Genomic DNA, 19,635 nt, shown 5'->3' on the forward strand with positions numbered 1-19,635 from the left:
TGAGTCACTCCTCTATGAGTCAGTCCTCTGTGAGTGAGTCAGTCCTCTATGAGTCAGTCCTCTATGAGTGAGTCAGTCCTCTGTGAGTGAGCCCTCTATGAGTCAGTCCTCTATGAGTGTGTCCTCTATGAGTAAGTCCTCTATGAGTGAGTCAGTCCTCTATGAGTCAGTCCTCTATGACTCAGTCCTCTATGAGTGAGTCAGTCCTCTATGAGTCAGTCCTCTATGAGTCAGTCCTCTGTGAGACAGTCCTCTATGAGCGAGTCAGTCCTCTATGAGTGAATGAGACCTCTATGAGTCACTCCTCTAAGAGTCAGTCGTCTATGAGGGAGTCACTACACTATGAGCCAGTCCTCTATGACTCAGTCAGTCCACTATGAGTGAGTCAGTCTTATATGAGTCAGTCCTCCATGAGTGAGTCAGTCCTCAATGAGTCAGTCCTCTCTGAGTCAGACCTCTATGAGTGAGTCAGTCCTCTATGAGTGAGTCAGTCCTCTATGACACAGTCCTCTATGAGTCACTCCCCTATGAGTTAGTCAGTCCTCTATGAGTCAGTCCTCTATGAGAGTGTCAGTCATCTATGAGTCAGTCCTCTATGAGTCAGTCCGCTGTGAGTGAGTCAGTCCTCTATGAGTCAGTCCTCTATGAGTCAGTTCTCTGTGAGTGAGTGAGTCCTCTATGAGTCAGTCCTCTATGAGTGAGTCAGTCCTCTATGAGTCAGTCCTGTATGAGTGAGTCTCTCCTCTATGAGTCAGTCCGCTATGAGTGAGTCAGTCCTGTATGAGTCAGTCCTCTATGAGTGAATCAGTCCTCTATGAGTCAGTCCTCTATGACTCAGTCCTCTATGAGTCAGTCCGCTATGAGTGAGTCAGTCCTCTGTGAGTCACTCCTCTATAAGTGAGTCAGTCCTCTATGAGTCAGTCCTCTATGAGTGAGTCAGTCCTCTATGAGTCAGTCCTCTATGAGTCAGTCCTGTATGAGTCAGTCCTCTATGAGTGAGTCAGTCCTCTGTGAGTCAGCCCTCTTAGAGTCAGTCCTCAGTGAGTGAGTCAGTCCCCTGTGAGTCAGTCCTCTATGAGTCAGTCCTCTATGAGTCAGTCCTCTATGAGTGACTCAGTCCGCTGTGAGTGAGTCCTCTATGAGTTAGTCCTCTATGAGTCAGTCCTCTATGAGTGAATCAGTCCTCTATGAGTCAGTCCTGTAGAGTGAGTCTCTCCTCTATGAGTCAGTCATCTATGAGTGAGCCTCTCCTCTATGAGTCAGACATCTATGAGTCAGTCCTCGGTGTGTGGGTGAGTACTCTACGAGTCAGTCCGCTATGAGTGAGTCAGTCCTCTATGTGTCAGTCCTCTGTGAGTGAGTTAGTCCTCTATGAGTCAGACCTCTATGAGTCAGACCTCTATGAGTGTGTCAGGCCTCTGTGAGTGAGTTAGTCCTCTATGAGTGAGTCTTCTAAGAGTGAGTCACTCCTCTATGACTGACTCCTCTATGAGTGAGTCAGCCCTCTGTGAGTGAGTTCTCTATGAGTCAGTCCTCTATGAGTCAGTCCTCTATGAGTGAGTCCTCTATGAGTGACTCAGTCCTTTGTGAGTGAGTCCTCTATGAGTCAGACATCTATGAGAGAGTCAGTCCTCTATGAGTGAGTCCTTTATGAGTGAGTCAGTCCTCTATGAGTCACTCCTCTATGAGTCAGTCCGCTGTGAGTGAGTCAGTCCTCTATGAGTCAGTCCTCTATGAGTGAGTCAGTCCTCTGTGAGTGAGTCCTCTATGAGTCCTCTATGAGTGAGTCAGTCCTCTATGAGTCAGTCCGCTATGAGTGAGTCAGTCCTCTATGAGTCAGTCCTCTATGAGTGAATCAGTCCTCTATGAGTCAGTCCTCTATGACTCCGTCCTCTATGAGTCAGTCCTCTATGAGTGAATCAGTCCTCTATGAGTCAGTCCTCTATGAGTGAGTCAGTCATCTATGAGTCAGTCCTCTATGAGTTAGTCCTCTGTGAGTGAGTCAGTCCTCTATGAGTCAGTCCTCTATGAGTGAATCAGTCCTCTGTGAGTGAGTCCTCAATGAGTCAGTCCTCTATGAGTGAGTCCTCTATGAGTGAGTCCTCTCTGAGTGAGTCAGTCCTCTGTGAGTGAGTCCTCTATGAGTCAGTCCTCTATGAGTCAGTCCTCTGTGAGTGATTCAGTCCTCTATGAGTCAGTCCTCTATGAGTGAGTCAGTCCTCTACGAGTCAGTCCTCTATGAGTCAGTCCTCTATGAGTGAGTCCTCTATGAGTGAGTTAGTCCTCTATGTGTCAGTCCGCTATGAGTGAGTCAGTCCTCTATGAGTCAGTCTTCTATGACTCAGTCCTCTATGAGTGAGTCACTCCACTATGAGTCAGTCCTCTATGAGTCAGTCCTCTATCAGTGAGTCAGTCCTCTATGAGTGAGTCAGTCCTCTCTGAGTGAGTCAGTCCTCTATGAGTGAGTGAGACCTGTATGAGTCAGTCCTCTATGAGTCAGTCCTCTATGAGTGAGTCAGTCCTCTATGAGTGAGTCAGTCCTCTATGAGTCAGTCCTCTATCAGTGTGTCAGTCCTCTATGAGAGAGTCAGTCCTCTATGAGTGAGTCAGTCCTCTATGAGTCAGTCCTCTATGAGTGAGTCAGTCCTCTATGAGTGAATCAGTCCACTATGAGTGAGTCAGTCCTCTATGAGTGAGTCAGTCTTCTATGGGTGAGTCCTCTATGAGTGAGACAGTCCTCTATGATTCAGACCTCTTTACGTCAGTATTCTGTGAGTGAGTCAGTCCTTTATGAGTCAGTCCTCTATGAGTCAGTCCTCTATGAGAGTCAGTCCTCTATGAGTCAGTCCTCTGTGTGTGAGTCAGTCCCCTATGAGTGAGTCAGTCCTCTATGTGTCAGACCTCTATGAGTCAGTCCTCTGTGAGTGAGTCAGTCCTCTATGAGTCAGTCCTCTATGAGTCAGTCCTCTGTGAGTGAGTCAGTCCTCTATGAGTGAGTCAGTCCTCTATGAGTCAGTCCTCTATGAGTGAGTCTCTCCTCTATGAGTCAGTCCTCTATGAGTAAGCCTCTCCTCTATGAGTCAGACATCTATGAGTCAGTCCTCGGTGAGTGAGTCAGTACTCTACGAGTCAGTCCGCTATGAGTGAGTCAGTCCTCTATGAGTCAGTCCTCTGTGAGTGAGTTAGTCCTCTATGAGTCAGACCTCTGTGAGTCAGACATCTATGAGTGTGTCCTCTATGAGTGAGTCAGTCCCCTATGAGTGAGTCTTCTATGAGTGAGTCACTCCTCTATGACTGACTCCTCTATGAGTGAGTCAACCCTCTGTGAGTGAGTTCTCTATGAGTCAGTCCTCTATGAGTCAGTCCTCTATGAGTGAGTCCTCTATGAGTGACTCAGTCCTCTGTGAGTGAGTCCTCTATGAGTCAGACCTCTATGAGAGAGTCAGTCCTCTATGAGTCAGTCATTTATGAGTGAGTCAGTCCTCTATGAGTCACTCCTCTATGAGTCAGTCCTCTGTGAGTGAGTCAGTCCTCTATGAGTCAGTCCTCTATGAGTGAGTCAGTCCTCTGTGAGTGAGCCCTCTATGAGTCAGTCCTCTATGAGTGTGTCCACTTTGAGTAAGTCCTCTATGAGTGATTCAGTCCTCTATGAGTCAGTCCTCTATGACTCAGTCCTCTATGAGTGAGTCAGTCCTCTATGAGTCAGTCCTCTATGAGTCAGTCCTCTGTGAGACAGTCCTTTATGAGTGAGTCAGTCCTCTATGAGCGAGTCAGTCCTCTATGAGTGAATGAGACCTCTATGAGTCACTCCTCTAAGAGTCAGTCGTCTATGAGGGAGTCACTACGCTATCAGTCAGTCCTCTATGACTCAGTCAGTCCACTATGAGTGAGTCAGTCTTATATGAGTCAATCCTCCATGAGTGAGTCAGTCCTCAATGAGTCAGTCCTCTCTGAGTCAGACCTCTATGAGTGAGTCAGTCCTCTATGAGTGAGTCAGTCCTCTATGACACAGTCCTCTATGAGTCAGTCCCCTATGAGTTAGTCAGTCCTCTATGAGTCAGTCCTCTATGAGAGAGTCAGTCATCTATGAGTCAGTCCTCTATGAGTCAGTCCGCTGTGAGTGAGTCAGTCCTCTATGAGTCGGTCCTCTATGAGTGAGTCAGTCCTCTGTGAGTGAGTCCTCTATGAGTCAGTCCTCTATGAGTGAGTCCTCTATGAGTCATCTATGAGTGAGTCAGTCCTCTATGAGTGAGTCCTCTATGAGTGAGTCAGTCCCCTATGAGTGACTCTTCTATGAGTGAGGCAGTCCTCTATGAGTGAGTCAGTCCTCTGTGTGTGAGTCCTCTATGAGTGAGTCAGTCTTCTATATGTCAGTCCTCTATGAGTGAGTCCTCTATGAGTGAGTCAGTCCTCTGTGAGTGAGTCCTCTATGAGTCAGTCCTCTTTGAGTAAGTCCTCTGTGAGTTAGTCAGTCCTCTATGAGTCAGTCCTCTATGAGTGAGTCAGTCCTCTATGAGTCAGTCCTGTATGAGTCAGTCCTCTGTGAGTGAGTCTGTCCTCTATGAGTCAGCCCTCTATGAGTGAGTCAGTCCTCCATGATTCAGGCCTCTATGAGTCAGTCCTCTGAGACTGAGCCAGTCCTCTATGAGTCAGTCCTCTATGAGTGAGTCAGTCCTCTATGAGTCAGTCCTCTATGAGTCAGTCCTCTATGAGTCAGTCCTCTATGAGTGAGTCAGTCCTCTATGAGTCAGTCCTGCATGAGTCAGTCCTCTGTGAGTGAGTCTGTCCTCTATGAGTCAGCCCTCTATGAGTGAGTCAGTCCTCCATGATTCGGTCCTCTATGAGTCAGTCCTCTATGAGTGAGCCAGTCCTCTATGAGTCAGTCCTCTATGAGTGAGTCAGTCCTCTATGAGTCAGTCCTCTATGAGTCAGTCCTCTATGAGTGAGCCAGTCCTCTATGAGTCAGTCCTCTATGAGTGAGTTTGTCCTCTATGAGTCAGTCCTCTATTAGTCAGTCCTCTATGAGTCAGTCCTCTATGAGTGAGTCAGTCCACAGTGAGTCAGTCCTCTCTGAGTCAGTCCTCTATGAGTGAGTCAGTCCTCTATGAGTGAGTCAGTCCACTATGAGTGAGTCAGTCCTCTATGAGTGAGTCAGTTCTCTATGAGTGAGTCAGTCCCCTATGAGTCAGTCCTCTATGGGTAAGTCAGCCTTCTGTGAGTGAGTCCGTCCTATATGAGTCAGTCCTCAATGAGTGAGTCAGTCCTCTATGAGTCAGTCGTCTATGAGTAAGTCTCTCCTCTATGAGTCAGTCCTCTATGAGTCAGTCCTCTATGAGTGAGTCAGTCCTCTCTGAGTGAGTCAGTCCCCTATGTGTCTGTCCTCTATGAATCAGTCAGTCCTCTATGAGTGTGTCAGTCCTCTATGACTAAGTCAGTCCTCTGTTATTGAGTCCTCTATGAGTCAGTTCTCTATGAGTCAGTCTTCTATGAGCCAGTCCTCTATGAGTGAGTCAGTCCTCTATGAGTCAGACCTCTATGAGTGAATCAGTCCTCTATGAGTCAGTCCTCTATGACTCCGTCCTCTATGAGTCAGTCCTCTATGAGTGACTCAGTCCTCTATGAGTCAGTCCTCTATGAGAGTGTCAGTCATCTATGAGTCAGTCCTCTATGAGTCAGTCCGCTGTGAGTGAGTCAGTCCTCTATGAGTCAGTCCTCTATGAGTCAGTTCTCTGTGAGTGAGTGAGTCCTCTATGAGTCAGTCCTCTATGAGTGAGTCAGTCCTCTATGAGTCAGTCCTGTATGAGTGAGTCTCTCCTCTATGAGTCATTCCGCTATGAGTGAGTCAGTCCTGTATGAGTCAGTCCTCTATGAGTGAATCAGTCCTCTATGAGTCAGTCCTCTATGACTCAGTCCTCTGAGTCAGTCCGCTATGAGTGAGTCAGTCCTCTGTGAGTCACTCCTCTATAAGTGAGTCAGTCCTCTATGAGTCAGTCCTCTATGAGTGAGTCAGTCCTCTATGAGTCAGTCCTCTATGAGTCAGTCCTGTATGAGTCAGTCCTCTATGAGTGAGTCAGTCCTCTGTGAGTCAGCCCTCTAAGAGTCAGTCCTCAGTGAGTGAGTCAGTCCCCTGTGAGTCAGTCCTCTATGAGTCAGTCCTCTATGAGTCAGTCCTCTATGAGTGACTCAGTCCGCTGTGAGTGAGTCCTCTATGAGTTAGTCCTCTATGAGTCAGTCCTCTATGAGTGAATCAGTCCTCTATGAGTCAGTCCTGTAGAGTGAGTCTCTCCTCTATGAGTCAGTCATCTATGAGTGAGCCTCTCCTCTATGAGTCAGACATCTATGAGTCAGTCCTCGGTGTGTGGGTGAGTACTCTACGAGTCAGTCCGCTATGAGTGAGTCAGTCCTCTATGTGTCAGTCCTCTGTGAGTGAGTTAGTCCTCTATGAGTCAGACCTCTATGAGTCAGACCTCTATGAGTGTGTCAGGCCTCTGTGAGTGAGTTAGTCCTCTATGAGTGAGTCTTCTAAGAGTGAGTCACTCCTCTATGACTGACTCCTCTATGAGTGAGTCAGCCCTCTGTGAGTGAGTTCTCTATGAGTCAGTCCTCTATGAGTCAGTCCTCTATGAGTGAGTCCTCTATGAGTGACTCAGTCCTTTGTGAGTGAGTCCTCTATGAGTCAGACATCTATGAGAGAGTCAGTCCTCTATGAGTGAGTCCTTAATGAGTGAGTCAGTCCTCTATGAGTCACTCCTCTATGAGTCAGTCCGCTGTGAGTGAGTCAGTCCTCTATGAGTCAGTCCTCTATGAGTGAGTCAGTCCTCTGTGAGTGAGTCCTCTATGAGTCCTCTATGAGTGAGTCAGTCCTCTATGAGTCAGTCCGCTATGAGTGAGTCAGTCCTCTATGAGTCAGTCCTCTATGAGTGAATCAGTCCTCTATGAGTCAGTCCTCTATGACTCCGTCCTCTATGAGTCAGTCCTCTATGAGTGACTCAGTCCTCTATGAGTCAGTCCTCTATGAGTGAGTCAGTCATCTATGAGTCAGTCCTCTATGAGTTAGTCCTCTGTGAGTGAGTCAGTCCTCTATGAGTCAGTCCTCTATGAGAGAATCAGTTCTCTGTGAGTGAGTCCTCAATGAGTCAGTCCTCTATGAGTGAGTCCTCTATGAGTGAGTCCTCTCTGAGTGAGTCAGTCCTCTGTGAGTGAGTCCTCTATGAGTCAGTCCTCTATGAGTCAGTCCTCTGTGAGTGATTCAGTCCTCTATGAGTCAGTCCTCTATGAGTGAGTCAGTCCTCTACGAGTCAGTCCTCTATGAGTCAGTCCTCTATGAGTGAGTCCTCTATGAGTGAGTTAGTCCTCTATGTGTCAGTCCGCTATGAGTGAGTCAGTCCTCTATGAGTCAGTCTTCTATGACTCAGTCCTCTATGAGTGAGTCACTCCACTATGAGTCAGTCCTCTATGAGTCAGTCCTCTATCAGTGAGTCAGTCCTCTATGAGTGAGTCAGTCCTCTCTGAGTGAGTCAGTCCTCTATGAGTGAGTGAGACCTGTATGAGTCAGTCCTCTATGAGTCAGTCCTCTATGAGTGAGTCAGTCCTCTATGAGTCAGTCCTCTATGAGTCAGTCCTCTATCAGTGTGTCAGTCCTCTATGAGAGAGTCAGTCCTCTATGAGTGAGTCAGTCCTCTATGAGTCAGTCCTCTATGAGTGAGTCAGTCCTCTATGAGTGAATCAGTCCACTATGAGTGAGTCAGTCCTCTATGAGTGAGTCAGTCTTCTATGAGTGAGTCCTCTATGAGTGAGACAGTCCTCTATGATTCAGACCTCTTTACGTCAGTATTCTGTGAGTGAGTCAGTCCTTTATGAGTCAGTCCTCTATGAGTCAGTCCTCTATGAGAGTCAGTCCTCTATGAGTCAGTCCTCTGTGTGTGAGTCAGTCCCCTATGAGTGAGTCAGTCCTCTATGTGTCAGACCTCTATGAGTCAGTCCTCTGTGAGTGAGTCAGTCCTCTATGAGTCAGTCCTCTATGAGTCAGTCCTCTGTGAGTGAGTCAGTCCTCTCTGAGTGAGTCAGTCCTCTATGAGTCAGTCCTCTATGAGTGAGTCTCTCCTCTATGAGTCAGTCCTCTATGAGTAAGCCTCTCCTCTATGAGTCAGACATCTATGAGTCAGTCCTCGATGAGTGAGTCAGTACTCTACGAGTCAGTCCGCTATGAGTGAGTCAGTCCTCTATGAGTCAGTCCTCTGTGAGTGAGTTAGTCCTCTATGAGTCAGACCTCTGTGAGTCAGACCTCTATGAGTGTGTCCTCTATGAGTGAGTCAGTCCCCTATGAGTGAGTCTTCTATGAGTGAGTCACTCCTCTATGACTGACTCCTCTATGAGTGAGTCAACCCTCTGTGAGTGAGTTCTCTATGAGTCAGTCCTCTATGAGTCAGTCCTCTATGAGTGAGTCCTCTATGAGTGACTCAGTCCTCTGTGAGTGAGTCCTCTATGAGTCAGACCTCTATGAGAGAGTCAGTCCTCTATGAGTCAGTCATTTATGAGTGAGTCAGTCCTCTATGAGTCACTCCTCTATGAGTCAGTCCTCTGTGAGTGAGTCAGTCCTCTATGAGTCAGTCCTCTATGAGTGAGTCAGTCCTCTGTGAGTGAGCCCTCTATGAGTCAGTCCTTTATGAGTGTGTCCTCTTTGAGTAAGTCCTCTATGAGTGAGTCAGTCCTCTATGAGTCAGTCCTCTATGACTCAGTCCTCTATGAGTGAGTCAGTCCTCTATGAGTCAGTCCTCTATGAGTCAGTCCTCTGTGAGACAGTCCTTTATGAGTGAGTCAGTCCTCTATGAGCGAGTCAGTCCTCTATGAGTGAATGAGACCTCTATGAGTCACTCCTCTAAGAGTCAGTCGTCTATGAGGGAGTCACTACGCTATCAGTCAGTCCTCTATGACTCAGTCAGTCCACTATGAGTGAGTCAGTCTTATATGAGTCAATCCTCCATGAGTGAGTCAGTCCTCAATGAGTCAGTCCTCTCTGAGTCAGACCTCTATGAGTGAGTCAGTCCTCTATGAGTGAGTCAGTCCTCTATGACACAGTCCTCTATGAGTCAGTCCCCTATGAGTTAGTCAGTCCTCTATGAGTCAGTCCTCTATGAGAGAGTCAGTCATCTATGAGTCAGTCCTCTATGAGTCAGTCCGCTGTGAGTGAGTCAGTCCTCTATGAGTCGGTCCTCTATGAGTGAGTCAGTCCTCTGTGAGTGAGTCCTCTATGAGTCAGTCCTCTATGAGTGAGTCCTCTATGAGTCATCTATGAGTGAGTCAGTCCTCTATGAGTGAGTCCTCTATGAGTGAGTCAGTCCCCTATGAGTGACTCTTCTATGAGTGAGGCAGTCCTCTATGAGTGAGTCAGTCCTCTGTGTGTGAGTCCTCTATGAGTGAGTCAGTCTTCTATATGTCAGTCCTCTATGAGTGAGTCCTCTATGAGTGAGTCAGTCCTCTGTGAGTGAGTCCTCTATGAGTCAGTCCTCTTTGAGTAAGTCCTCTGTGAGTTAGTCAGTCCTCTATGAGTCAGTCCTCTATGAGTGAGTCAGTCCTCTATGAGTCAGTCCTGTATGAGTCAGTCCTCTGTGAGTGAGTCTGTCCTCTATGAGTCAGCCCTCTATGAGTGAGTCAGTCCTCCATGATTCAGGCCTCTATGAGTCAGTCCTCTGAGACTGAGCCAGTCCTCTATGAGTCAGTCCTCTATGAGTGAGTCAGTCCTCTATGAGTCAGTCCTCTATGAGTCAGTCCTCTATGAGTCAGTCCTCTATGAGTGAGTCAGTCCTCTATGAGTCAGTCCTCTATGAGTCAGTCCTCTATCAGTGTGTCAGTCCTCTATGAGAGAGTCAGTCCTCTATGAGTGAGTCAGTCCTCTATGAGTCAGTCCTCTATGAGTGAGTCAGTCCTCTATGAGTGAATCAGTCCACTATGAGTGAGTCAGTCCTCTATGAGTGAGTCAGTCTTCTATGAGTGAGTCCTCTATGAGTGAGACAGTCCTCTATGATTCAGACCTCTTTACGTCAGTATTCTGTGAGTGAGTCAGTCCTTTATGAGTCAGTCCTCTATGAGTCAGTCCTCTATGAGAGTCAGTCCTCTATGAGTCAGTCCTCTGTGTGTGAGTCAGTCCCCTATGAGTGAGTCAGTCCTCTATGTGTCAGACCTCTATGAGTCAGTCCTCTGTGAGTGAGTCAGTCCTCTATGAGTCAGTCCTCTATGAGTCAGTCCTCTGTGAGTGAGTCAGTCCTCTCTGAGTGAGTCAGTCCTCTATGAGTCAGTCCTCTATGAGTGAGTCTCTCCTCTATGAGTCAGTCCTCTATGAGTAAGCCTCTCCTCTATGAGTCAGACATCTATGAGTCAGTCCTCGATGAGTGAGTCAGTACTCTACGAGTCAGTCCGCTATGAGTGAGTCAGTCCTCTATGAGTCAGTCCTCTGTGAGTGAGTTAGTCCTCTATGAGTCAGACCTCTGTGAGTCAGACCTCTATGAGTGTGTCCTCTATGAGTGAGTCAGTCCCCTATGAGTGAGTCTTCTATGAGTGAGTCACTCCTCTATGACTGACTCCTCTATGAGTGAGTCAACCCTCTGTGAGTGAGTTCTCTATGAGTCAGTCCTCTATGAGTCAGTCCTCTATGAGTGAGTCCTCTATGAGTGACTCAGTCCTCTGTGAGTGAGTCCTCTATGAGTCAGACCTCTATGAGAGAGTCAGTCCTCTATGAGTCAGTCATTTATGAGTGAGTCAGTCCTCTATGAGTCACTCCTCTATGAGTCAGTCCTCTGTGAGTGAGTCAGTCCTCTATGAGTCAGTCCTCTATGAGTGAGTCAGTCCTCTGTGAGTGAGCCCTCTATGAGTCAGTCCTTTATGAGTGTGTCCTCTTTGAGTAAGTCCTCTATGAGTGAGTCAGTCCTCTATGAGTCAGTCCTCTATGACTCAGTCCTCTATGAGTGAGTCAGTCCTCTATGAGTCAGTCCTCTATGAGTCAGTCCTCTGTGAGACAGTCCTTTATGAGTGAGTCAGTCCTCTATGAGCGAGTCAGTCCTCTATGAGTGAATGAGACCTCTATGAGTCACTCCTCTAAGAGTCAGTCGTCTATGAGGGAGTCACTACGCTATCAGTCAGTCCTCTATGACTCAGTCAGTCCACTATGAGTGAGTCAGTCTTATATGAGTCAATCCTCCATGAGTGAGTCAGTCCTCAATGAGTCAGTCCTCTCTGAGTCAGACCTCTATGAGTGAGTCAGTCCTCTATGAGTGAGTCAGTCCTCTATGACACAGTCCTCTATGAGTCAGTCCCCTATGAGTTAGTCAGTCCTCTATGAGTCAGTCCTCTATGAGAGAGTCAGTCATCTATGAGTCAGTCCTCTATGAGTCAGTCCGCTGTGAGTGAGTCAGTCCTCTATGAGTCGGTCCTCTATGAGTGAGTCAGTCCTCTGTGAGTGAGTCCTCTATGAGTCAGTCCTCTATGAGTGAGTCCTCTATGAGTCATCTATGAGTGAGTCAGTCCTCTATGAGTGAGTCCTCTATGAGTGAGTCAGTCCCCTATGAGTGACTCTTCTATGAGTGAGGCAGTCCTCTATGAGTGAGTCAGTCCTCTGTGTGTGAGTCCTCTATGAGTGAGTCAGTCTTCTATATGTCAGTCCTCTATGAGTGAGTCCTCTATGAGTGAGTCAGTCCTCTGTGAGTGAGTCCTCTATGAGTCAGTCCTCTTTGAGTAAGTCCTCTGTGAGTTAGTCAGTCCTCTATGAGTCAGTCCTCTATGAGTGAGTCAGTCCTCTATGAGTCAGTCCTGTATGAGTCAGTCCTCTGTGAGTGAGTCTGTCCTCTATGAGTCAGCCCTCTATGAGTGAGTCAGTCCTCCATGATTCAGGCCTCTATGAGTCAGTCCTCTGAGACTGAGCCAGTCCTCTATGAGTCAGTCCTCTATGAGTGAGTCAGTCCTCTATGAGTCAGTCCTCTATGAGTCAGTCCTCTATGAGTCAGTCCTCTATGAGTGAGTCAGTCCTCTATGAGTCAGTCCTGCATGAGTCAGTCCTCTGTGAGTGAGTCTGTCCTCTATGAGTCAGCCCTCTATGAGTGAGTCAGTCCTCCATGATTCGGTCCTCTATGAGTCAGTCCTCTATGAGTGAGCCAGTCCTCTATGAGTCAGTCCTCTATGAGTGAGTCAGTCCTCTATGAGTCAGTCCTCTATGAGTCAGTCCTCTATGAGTGAGCCAGTCCTCTATGAGTCAGTCCTCTATGAGTGAGTTTGTCCTCTATGAGTCAGTCCTCTATGAGTCAGTCCTCTATGAGTCAGTCCTCTATGAGTGAGTCAGTCCACAGTGAGTCAGTCCTCTCTGAGTAAGTCCTCTATGAGTGAGTCAGTCCTCTATGAGTGAGTCAGTCCACTATGAGTGAGTCAGTCCTCTATGAGTGAGTCAGTTCTCTATGAGTGAGTCAGTCCCCTATGAGTCAGTCCTCTATGGGTAAGTCAGCCTTCTGTGAGTGAGTCCGTCCTATATGAGTCAGTCCTCAATGAGTGAGTCAGTCCTCTATGAGTCAGTCGTCTATGAGTAAGTCTCTCCTCTATGAGTCAGTCCTCTATGAGTCAGTCCTCTATGAGTGAGTCAGTCCTCTCTGAGTGAGTCAGTCCCCTATGTGTCTGTCCTCTATGAATCAGTCAGTCCTCTATGAGTGTGTCAGTCCTCTATGACTAAGTCAGTCCTCTGTTATTGAGTCCTCTATGAGTCAGTTCTCTATGAGTCAGTCTTCTATGAGCCAGTCCTCTATGAGTGAGTCAGTCCTCTATGAGTCAGACCTCTATGAGTGAGTCAGTCCTCTATGAGTCAGTCCTCTATGAGTCAGTCCTCTATGAATCAGTCCTCTATGTGTGAGTCAGTCCCCTATGAGTCATTCCTCTATGCGTGAGTCCACTATGAGTGAGTCAGTCCTCTATGAGTCAGTCCTCTATGAGTGAGACAGTCCTCTGTGAGTCAGACCTCTATGAGTGAGTACTCTATGAGTCAGTCCTCTATGTCTGAGTCCTCTATGAGTCTGTTCCCTATGAGTGAATCAGTCCTCTATGAGTGAGTCAGTCCTCTATGAGTCAGTCGTCTATGAGTCAGTCCTCTATGAGTGAGTCAGTCCTCTATGATTCAGTCCTCTATGAGTCAGTCCTCTGTGAGTCAGTGTTCTATGAGTCAGTCCTCTATGAGTAAGTCAGTCCTCTATGAGTGAGTCAGTCCTCTGAGTCAGTCCTCTATGAGTCAGTACTCTATGAGTCAGTCCTCTATGAGTGAGTCAGTCCACAGTGAGTCAGTCCTCTCTGAGTCATAGAGGACTCACTCACAGAGGACTGACTCAGTCATAGAGGACTCTCTCATAGAGGACTGACTCATAGAGGACTGACTCATAGGGGACTCAATCACAGAGGACTGACTCACTCATAGAGGAGTCACTCATAGAGGACAGACTCACTCATAGAAGACTCACTCATAGGGGGCTGACTCACTCAGATTAGGACTCCACACTCGCGTCGTATCTACGCTACGTCTCCGTCACACAGAAACACATGGGATCCCACACACTCACGATATGGTTCCGCTTACCCTTCTCCTGCTTCCTACACGGTCATTAGCTGGTCCGCCCTGGCTCCCAAAACTTGGGATGCAGCGAAAACCCGGGCTCGCCCGATCCGCCTCCAGGATCGCTTGCAGCCGCTCTATCGGTCGATGAGCCCCCCCAGCTTGCAAGCCCTACCTGCCAAGGGGAACTCCGCTGTGCGCCAGACGTCTCTGCACGCCTTACCAGCAGCCCCGGGCCACGCGTACGCCCTACAGGCCCCCCAAAGTACCTAAATTCCAAGCATACCGCCTCTCCGCAGCTGGCGCAGGTCGCTGTCTGTCCCCGCAGTGAGCGGATGAGAAGCGGAGCTCCTCCAGGCAAGCGGCCTTGGGGGGGGATTAGGATATCCGCTCCTCACCCGATCCTGCAGCCGAACAGAGGCCTCCTGCCTGGCTCGCCAAATTGGTATGCAGATTGACTCCACAACTCGTTAAAGTTGTAAAGTACGTATGCTTTATTCAGCGCTGAGGTGCATGGGGATCGTTCCTCCAAAGTATGCACACCCAGGGTCGTTTTTCCTTTACATTTATTCCCTTACGCGTATACATATTTAGTATCTGTCCCCGCTTCATGTTATACCTTCTTTTTCTTTTGTTTAGTTTTTATCTCATTCAGCCAGTAAAGTCTAGCTCCCGGTCTTTTTAGCCATACTTCCGCATATTGACTCTCCTCAGGGTTAAGGGGTTTTTTTTTATTATTAACCCAGAGGTTTAATTGCTGTCTTACCCAATCTTCTTCTGACCCATAGACTGGCCAAAAAAAAAAAAATTTTTTTAAAAATCTTCTTCCCTCCCCATATCTTAGTAAAATATTCTATCATTTTTTTGCTTATCTTTCCCTAGGGCTCCAGTGAGATATCTCCAATTGTCTAAGATATCTGCCAGAGGGGTATTCTTAGGTACAATGGGTACCCTTCCCATGGGAGTCGAAGGCTTGCTGCCCTTCGCCCCCATCTTCTGGAATATCTCCGAACACACACTCACTCGCTCCCCCTTGTTCCTAGCCCAGTCCCTTGCGGGAGATGGGAACCGCAGTACTTAAGGGTCCACACTCGCTTGGTTCAGTATATCGAACCTCTCATTCGTTATATTTCAGGAAACCCAATCCCGCCCGAACGGTAAACCCGCGAACAACTCTGCCGTGAACAATCACTCTGCAGATCTGCCGTGAACAATTTCACTCTGCAGATCTGCCGTGAACAATCTCACTCTGCAGATCTGCCGTGAACAATCTCACTCTGCAGATCTGCCGTGAACAATCTCACTCTGCAGATCTGCCGTGAACAATCTCACTCTGCAGATCTGCTGTGAGCAATCTCACTCTGCAGATCTGCCGTGAAAAATCTCACTCTGCAGATCTGCCGTGAACAATCACTCTGCAGATCTGCCGTGAACAATTTCACTCTGCAGATCTGCCGTGAACAATTTCACTCTGCAGATCTGCCGTGAACAATCTCACTCTGCAGATCTGCCGTGAACAATTTCACTCTGCAGATCTGCCGTGAACAATTTCACTCTGCAGATCTGCCGTGAACAATCACTCTGCAGATCTGCCGTGAACAATTTCACTCTGCAGATCTGCCGTGAACAATCTCACTCTGCAGATCTGCCGTGAACAATTTCGATCCGCGGAAAATTTCGCAATATACTTACGCATCCTGCGTCTTCGTCCGGACTCCCGTGCACAGAATTTTTATGGGATTTTACCGGTTTCTCCTTTGGTCATATTCTAGCATTTAGGTTCGTCGGTAAGGATGAGGTAAGCTGTTGGTCGCGGGGCCGCGAAATGTAGCGGGGCGCCTCCCCGGAGGACCAAAGCCCACCGTTCCTTATCCGAGTCACGGTACCAGAAATTGTTATAAATTGAGACCACAACGGATCATAATCCAATTAAAATTTTATTAATTATAGCAAGTAGAATATGAGCAAAGACAGCGCTGGACGACAGGGGAGTCTGCGCTCCGCCAACTGCCGTGTTAAGCATTTCAAACAGCCCCTTTTTATACATCTTTACTTCTTTGTTCATGAAATAGTGGAAGTACTCTGCGCATGCTTCAGTTGTTGTTAGGGGGTAGTTTCCTGCCTCCTGGTGATCGATGAGACCAAGGTGAGAAGTCTTCCTCCTTTGATCCTTCATCCATATGTCTTTGCAGGGAGTTGTTAGTCTTATCTCTGCCAGTTCCTGGGACATCTTGCGGCTATCTTATCTTGGCCAGCTGTGTTTTATCTCTGTCAGTTCCTTTACATTTGGCTTAACATATATCTTAATAAACAATACACTAGTCTATAGTTTCTCACATGGAACATCTTACAGCTATCTTCAGGCAACATCTGCTATGTTTGCATAAGCGATAAGCGATTGCTGTTGGCGACTGTTAGTCTATGTAAGCTGTGTCCGGTGACTCTTTGAGTAAGCAATTTCATACTTTTTATTGCCTAACCTTTATATTGGGCTTAACATAAATCTTAATAAACAATATCCTAATTCATAGTTTCTTACACTCTCATTCGTTATATTCCAGGAAACCCAATCCAGCCCGAACGGCAAACCTGCAAACTACTCTGCCGTTAACAATCACTCTGCAGTCCTCCGCCGCGAACTATTTCGCTCTGCGGAAAATTTCGCAATATACTTACGCGTCCTGCGTCTTCGTCCGGACTCCCGTGCACAGAATTTTTATGGGATTTTACCGGTTCCTTCTTTGCTCATATTCTAGCGTTTAGGTTCGTCGGTAAGGATGAGGTAAGCTGTTGGTCGCGGGGCCGCGAAATGTCGCGGGGCGCCTCCCCGGAGGACCAAAGCCCACCGTTCCTTATCCGAGTCACGGCACCAGAAAATAGTTATAAATTGAGACCACAATGGATCATAATCCAATTAAAATTTTATTAATTATAGCAAGTAGAATATGAGCAAAGACAGCGCTGGACGACAGGGGAGTCTGCACTCCGCCAACTGCCGTGCCGAGCAGTTCAAACAGTCCCTTTTTATACATCTTTACTTCCGTGTTCATGAAGTAGTGTAGGTACTCTGCGCATGCTTCAGCTGTTGTTAGGGGTCGTTTTCTGCCTCCTGATGGTCGTTGAGGCCGAAGTAAGAAGTCTTCTTCTTTTGTCCCATTGTTGACCCCTCTACTCCTATGTCCTTATATGGAGTTGTTCGTCTTATCTCTGCCAGTTCCTGGAACATCTTACAGCTGTCTTTAGGCAACATCTGCTATGTTTGCATAAGCGCTAAGCGATTGCGGTTGGCGACTGTTAGTCTATGTACACGATTGCGGTTATGTTATCTTGCACAAGCTGTGTCCGGTGACTGTTTGAGTAAGCAATTTCATACTTTTTATTGCCTAACCTTTACATTGGGCTTAACATAAATCTTAATAAACAATATCTTAATTCATAGCTTCTTACAATCCCCCCTTTTTCTTTTTATGCTATTATTGTTTATCAAACGCTACTTTCATTTTTCAGAATTGTAAGCCAACCTTTTTTCACACTCCCAACAGTTATCATAACACTCACAAGGTAATTCCTTACAATCACAGGTATATTTTTTACGTGGCATGACACATTCACAACAATCTTCATCCTCATCAATAGATACACTCTTATATTTTACCCCAGATCCCGTAGTTAAAATAAGCAGTTTAGCTATGTCAAACCGTTTCCTAATAAAGTGTAAAATACAGCGTAATATACAAGGCCCAAACATAAGTCCCAAAGTCAATATAATAAGCGGTCCTGCTAAAGCAGACGACAAAGTGGTTAGCCAAGGTGAAATATTAAACTAGTTTTCATACCATGACCTGCCCGCCTCACGATCTTTCTTACGTTGATCTAACCTTTTCCGGAGTTCTACATAAAGGTTGTACAGGGAATTCAGGTTGTCCCGCCCCAGTGAAAGTGGTTATCACTTTGGATGTTTCCCAGGATATTAATTCCCACTTTAATGGTTCATGCGGGTTTCCATTTGCTTGGGTTATTATCAATAACACAATTAACGGTATACCAGGAAAAAGGGTGTCTGTCAATTTTGCCAATTTAAGTATATTTTTACCAGTCCTGGGGAAGTTCGGCCATTGCTGTTTTTGCATCCCATTGTTCTGGTTCTTTTCTCCACAGTTTATTCCTCCTCTGCCTCGCCCGTCGACTCGGTTGCTTCGAGCCACGGGGTGTACCATCTTCTCGGCAGCAAGGGAATTCTTCAGGAGAACAGCTGTTTCGGGCTTTCTGCCTGTTTACATAGGCTTCCCACTTTGCAGCCTTAACTAATGGGGCAAAGCAAGATACAGCTAGTACTTCCCTTCTACACTTTATAATCAAAATTTCGGCTATAAAGGGGACTGGTTCATTGGAGTGGTAACAATAATATTGAGGGTTTATTCCTTTGGCAAAAATCTCCCACCACTCATGGGATTCCCAAATAATTTCTTGGTTTAGACTCTAATTGTTTTAATTTCCACTCAGTGAGAGTTCTTTGGATTTTCCAACACTGTGTGCAAACTCCTATTGGAGGGCATCCACATTCACAGTGTGTCCACCATTTATCCTGACATACCTTACACCTAAAACAAGCAAATGGATAACAATTGCAATTCAAATTATTACACCTAATTCGTATATCTAGAGTACATACATTATTTGCATCAGCATATCTTCTATATTCACTTATTGTGTGGTTGCATAAGTTTAGCAATTTCCTTCAACACACTTTGTACGCTTCCATATATAATAGAAAAGAGGAGAAATAATTATAGCAAATATAAACAGCAATACACACTTTATACCAAAAGATAATGCGGCAAAATAATTAAATAAAGTCTCTATCATTACGTTATCTTTTCAGGGTTATCTTGGTGTCCCCTGGAGTACTGATTACTTTCCAGTGGGATCTCGTCACTGGGCCTTTAATGCGACTGGCTCCAATATTTTCTGGCCGTTAAACAAATAATGTTCCAAATATTTCACTTTTTCCTCCACAAATTGTAACTTTTCTTGTGATACCCGTAGGCTCTTTTGTGCAAGAAAGTTTAGAAATCGAATGCTTTCTTTTCTTACATCCTCCTTATTATTCCCTGCTATGAGCAGATCATCTACATACTGTAACAGCACGTTCCCCGTTTGTACCTGGTATTCTTTTAAGAGCTCTTCCAGGTATGTTTTTAGCCCATACCTCTGGGAATATCTGATCCAGTATATCTTCAATCTGACTTCTCCCTCCACATGATTAGTGATCGAAATTAATCTTTTAACATCTCTATATACTGTTGGTCCTTTACTTTTAAAGTGATCTCGCCTCCTTTGAAAGTAATGGTTGCTCCCAAGTGTTCTAACAAATCTCTCCCCAAAAGAGCTTTTGCGGAGTTAGGCATATACAAAAACTTATGGATGCCCCATTGTTTTCCCAATTGATATTTTAGTAGTTTACAAAAATAAGCCTTTTCACTTTGGCCAGTCGCCCCTTTTATCGTCATATAATCGTCCCCAAAGGCATTAAAGCTTTGTTTAAAACCTAATACGTTGCGCACGTATCAACTAAAAATTCCATTTCCCCTTTTTCTTTTGTCCCCTAGCTCCATTATAACCAGTGGATCTGCTAGGGAAGATTCCCCTGGTCCCCGTCAGCCTAGTTCCAATTCAGTCACCCGAGCCACCCCATGGCAATCCCACTAGGGTAGTCTCACTCCCAGCGTCCAAACTCCTCATAGCACTCACACCGATCCGGTTCCACAGAAGAGGAGGTCACACCCCCACTTCTGTCCGACATTCGTCCTCCACCAGTTTCAAAGCAACCAGCGCAGCCGTGGCTGTAGCACGACCCAGCTTTTTCTTTTCTACCTATTTCCAATTCCTATACACTCTCCATGCTTCCTCCTTCACTCCCATCCACATTTATTCATCAGCCGTTCAATCCCGTCTGTCAACATGTCTGTCTGCCTGCCCCAGCACCCATCTCATGCTCAAACACAGGAACTGCGGGAGCTTCCCTCCTTTCCCCTTTGGTTTTCCCTTTTTTATTTATG

Source organism: Lathamus discolor, unplaced genomic scaffold (assembly GCF_037157495.1).
Source record: "Lathamus discolor isolate bLatDis1 unplaced genomic scaffold, bLatDis1.hap1 Scaffold_70, whole genome shotgun sequence".
Taxonomy (NCBI): Eukaryota; Metazoa; Chordata; class Aves; order Psittaciformes; family Psittacidae; genus Lathamus; species Lathamus discolor.